General features: G+C 43.3%; 1 pseudogene; it reads left to right on the top strand.

Moving 5' to 3' along the window:
• The first annotated feature begins 411 nt into the window (after positions 1 to 411).
• The window catches only part of LOC103250778, a 57,246-nt pseudogene continuing 52,716 nt past the window's right edge, over positions 412 to 4,941 (top strand).

Raw genomic sequence — 4,941 nt, 5'->3', positions numbered from 1 at the left:
CTCCACACTGGCTACTGGGAGCAGAGAACGGCAGGCGTTGGGCCCAAAGCTCGTCCACGACATTGACCAGAAAGGACATCGCTCTGCCTTCATGGTGTGGAGTCCAGGGAAGCCTTCCCAGAGGGGCTTACACAGTGGGCAGCCACGGCACACCTGCTCCTTGCACAAGAATGTCTACACCGAAAGCTTCCTTCTATCCACTGGTAGAACAGGCCTATTTGAATACACAGATGGACATTGAACAGGCATCTCTGTGGCTGGTGGGTGAGCACCTTCTGCTGCTGAGGGACACACACTGGAGGGGACCTGGGAAACCATTGCAGTGTGGCCTTGGGAAGCTGCAAAGAAAATGACACCAGAGGCTTCCACCATGAGCAGTATGGAAGCCCCACTTGAGGACAGAGGGTCGCTATGCTTCTGACTGACATGAGCAAGCTGGAAAGGGGCCTGATTGAGGGAGCCGGGCCTACCCAGGGGGGTACGCGGGCACAGGTCACATGGCAGTTCTGTTGGAGGAAAAGCCAGTCGAAGCCACAGGGAGTCCTCGCAAAGCCAGAGGAGAGAAAGTTGTTCCCTTGGAGAGAGTGGCATTTTGGAAAACTGAAAATCACTGCAGTAATAGTGTATGTGAGGCTCTTTGTAACCAAAAAAGAAATGCAATAAATCTCTCGGCTTGAAGGCTTCTTCAATATTTTACAAATCACACAATCATCTCCAGCTTTTGGCACAAAGAAAAATCCACATGACAAACCTTACGGAACATTAGCGATATCAAGATAAGCTACGTCTGTGGAATACCAATGAAATTATCCCTACCTGCTGCTGGTGTTTTCAAAAATGTGAGGCAGAGGGTTCATTTTTTTTTTTCCTGTTAAAAATGGAAATCGGTGTTGGAGTATTCCAGGAAGTTCTTCAGGTTCATTAACAAGGTCAAAATCAATGTTATTTTACTGTTTGGAATCATTTTTGGCGGAACAATGAAAAGAAACCATAGTAGAAGTAGTCTTAATATAATCATTTTCTTTTCATTGTTCTTTATGGGAAAATAATTTGGCCCGAAATTTAGTGGTCCCATCAGGGAGGTGATATCTTTAAAAAGGTGGTCTGAAGGACAGGTTTTACTGTACTTTAATAGGCTTATAGATTAATATAAATCTTAATATTCATAATCTTTACCATTCTTCTCTCAATATCTGCTCCATCTATACATCTATTTATAATGTCTGTTTCAAACACAAGATATTCTTGATTTTTATTAAATATACTGATGGTGCTGTGGGGACAGCCACTTGGCCTAGTTTTTAAAAAAAAGGAGCCGGGGGTCACATTTATGGATAGTCTGCTGCTGAAAACAGATTTTGCAGATAATGCAATGTCCTAAGAGCGGGCCTGCCTTTGCAAATTTGCCATGTGCTATTATTTGTGTATGGCCAGGTCAGTATAATAAGTACATGCAGCTCGGTGCCAAGTGTGAGCTGCAAATGATCATGAGGAAATATGGACTTCTTACGTGACAGCCTGGCTTTTCTAATCAAAACACGGAACATGTTCAATCTATATATGGTCACAAAAGAAAATCACAGTGATAACTAAATGTGAAATTTACTTATTGGATAGAGAAGAAAATATGTAGACATGTGATACTTGGCAGGAATAAAGAAATATATGTTAATTTGGTTTTATGTGGTTCCTTAAGAGAAACATTATCTAAGTGATTTTGTTTTTATTTTGATTCTAGGGTTTCTGGTTTACCTGTCAGCTTATTGTGTTATAAACATTGAAGAAATTAATGAATTGTGTTTGTGTACAAAATTGATGTATTATGTACAAATATGTATATATGTATATATCTTTGTTACTGATTATAAAAGTATCACATCCTCATTATAGAAAACTTACAAAATATGGGGGGAAAAACCAATATACCTCCCCTCTCCCCGGAGAATCATGCTACTGTTTCTCTCCTCTGTATTGTTTTACACAGTTCAGAACAACATATGTATGAAATCGAATAGGATTTGTTAAATTCCCTTGTATGATCCTGTAACTTACTTCCCAGTTTCCTGTTAGTTACATGTTTGTGTGGCTTCTTGTTTGTTTGTTTTTTTATACTATTATGTAAGATAGACATCTTTTTCCATAACTCTTTGCTGGCATTTCAAGCGATGGCCCTGGAAGGGCAGAGATGGAATACTGGGTTAAAAGGAGTGAACATTTTCAAGGCTCTTGATGCTTCTTGCCAAGCCACTTTCCACAAAGCTTAAGCCAATTGATGGTGTAAACTTATTTTAATGAGCCCTGGTGTATTTTGCCTGCAGTCCTGAAGCAATGTGGTTTTGGATTTCCAAAGCAGCGATCTCCTGTGACCTGTGATGAGCCCCTGTGGTGGCTGCTCTAAGAGGGGGCAGGAGAGCGTGGCAGGGCCTGTTTGGCTGCTGCTGCAGTGCTAGTTCCTCTTAATGCACAGGAAGGCTTTTTGGTTTTTCAATTATGTAGTCCCAGAAAGAGTATATAGTATTTTAAACATCAATACATTGATTGAAAAAGGAGAGAACAAATAATTTCCTATGCGTTTTCTTTACCTTTATATACATATTACTTTTTTGGTAACGAGACAATAACCTGGCATTTATTACTAGAAAAATGAACTATAACAGTGTTTATGCTCTCTTTTGCCCATGCAACGCTCAGCTTTCTTGGCTTTCAATGTTTGTCCCAGTCCTTCAGTCCTCTAAGATATCTGGTGGTGTGCATCACGTCATATTCCTGCCTCCTCCATTGACGAGGACGTGGCTTTGTGTCTGCTCCTGCCGCCGGGCGGAAGCTGGGCTCCGAAAGCAGAGCACGGTCGCGGCTTTGCGGCTGCTCCCTCGAGATCCGGCGCCTGCACACGCGGGGGTCCGGCACCCGCCGTCCCGTGGCCGCGTGTTTACTGTGCTTGAGATTGTTTCAGTCTAGGGTGCCGTTTACACCCCGTCAGTCGCGCCGAGACGCGGCGGTACGGTCTGCGTGCTTTGGGGAATCACGGAAGGCAGGAGGGCAGAAGGCGGAGCAGACGCTCGGCCCATCCGCGGTGAAATGCGAGGCCAAGGGTTGCGGGTTGCCTTCCGACGCATCTTTTTCACTTTCTGCTAGTGTGTGGTTTTGACCAGCCTAAGTGGCATGTCACGGGTCTTCTTTGCCGTCTGGCTTTCTAATTGGCAACTAAATCCTGTTTCTGAAAAGCAAAAATAGATGTGGCAAACTTTCTTTTTTCTTTTCTGTTTTCCCCCTTTCTTTCTTTCTTTGGGTTGCCTTGGTCACCTTTAGAATGTCTTTTCGCCGGAGGAAGGGAAGAATGGAAATTCTCCTGCTCCAGAGGAGCTGCGTTCTCTGAACAGGCCCAGCCTTGCCCGGGGCTGCCATGGCTCGAGCTCTCTGCTTCTTCTTAAAGGGAGGCCCTGGAACGGGCTGAGTCGTCAGCACAGGGAGAGGCTCTGAAGGGTACTAACAAGGCTCCAGTAAGCCTTGCTTTTGTCCAAACGCTGACTGTATGGCACACGAATAACCTTGTCTTATTTGAAATAGATCCTCTCACTATATTTCAAAGTGCTTTACAACTCTGCATAAAATAGAACATCTTTACTAGGGCATGGTGGAACATAAACAGTAGGCCCACAGACACGAGTACTACCCTCACCATGCATGCCTTACAAAGGACATTTGCTAAGTTTCATTACATATCAAAATATATTTAGCTACCAACTTTATTGTCACTGTGGAAAATTGCACAAACCAATATGTGTAAGTGAATAATTTTACATATAGTTAGTGTCTTTTTTGATTAAGAAAGTCTTTTAAAGAACATATTAATTATGCATCCTATGCATCCTATGTGGCTCAAGCAGCTCTGTGAATAGAGACCTGCCAGTTGTTTTGTTAAAATAACAGAGCAGCTGTGATTTTTTAAAAAAGGGATGCAGCATATCTGGAAGAGTTATTTTTATTTTTAAAAGGTGGGAGAGGGGGTGCCGGGAGAGATCAGAGTTAAGAGTTTATTTTGCAAATGTAGGATTTTGAGGGAAGAGCGTCAGGCCAGGCAAATGTGTGGGACACAGTGGAGAGAAGGTTGTTTATTTGCTAAAATGTTTCCTGACTAGTTTCCAAGTTAGTGGCAGATGAAAGTCGCTTTGAAACCAGACAGAGGAAGACGCACACCAAAGAGAATTTATTTTATTTTTTGCATTATAGTTGTAATGGAACAATCACTGTAGCTGAGTGTAAACTTCTTAGTTTGCAACAGCCCCCTCCGTAGATAAAAGTGTACCCGTGAAAGAAATAGTTTTATAGTTAAGCTAGAGATTGTCTTCGCCTTTCAGAAATAAAATGGAGTGTTATCTGTCCAAGAAAACACTCCTTGGAAGTCTTTTCCTGAGCGTGTTGGCATTCTAACGTGGCCAAGTCCTGGCTGTGCTCACAGCTTCTGGTCTCCTCCAGGGCCCGGGAGTGGCTCTGAAGGGGGCAGCTTCACACAATCTGCATGAAAATCGGGAATTGTCAAAGTAATTTGCCATTTACTGACTCGCTCTCTATGCCTTTTGTGTTTTGATCAATAAAAACTTAAATCCTTTACCCAGCTTGGTAACAACCTATTCTAAAGCATTATATTCCCCCTAATCTTCTCGAGTTCTGGTTGTACAGTTATCCATTTTCAATGATATTCATTTTAAAAGGTTAACAAACGAGAAACTAAACCAACCATAGACATAACAGCCCAAAGAACACTTTCCAGAATGTGTTGCTGCAGTGCCATTCCAAATTTAATTTTCAGGCAGAGGAAGGCGAAAGGCCACCCGACCAGGTGGCTAGCACGGCGCTGCGTTTCAGGGCTCGTCCGTACAGGAAACCTCTTAAATACGGCTGAGGAGCCCGCGCCCCCCCCCGCCCACCCGCGCGCGGCGG

Source organism: Carlito syrichta, unplaced genomic scaffold (assembly GCF_000164805.1).
Source record: "Carlito syrichta isolate Samal-C Ts95f unplaced genomic scaffold, Tarsius_syrichta-2.0.1 Scaffold133743, whole genome shotgun sequence".
Classification (NCBI taxonomy): Eukaryota; Metazoa; Chordata; class Mammalia; order Primates; family Tarsiidae; genus Carlito; species Carlito syrichta.
The sequence above is the reverse complement of the archived record's forward strand: the minus strand, read 5'-3'. Positions and strand labels throughout refer to the sequence as shown.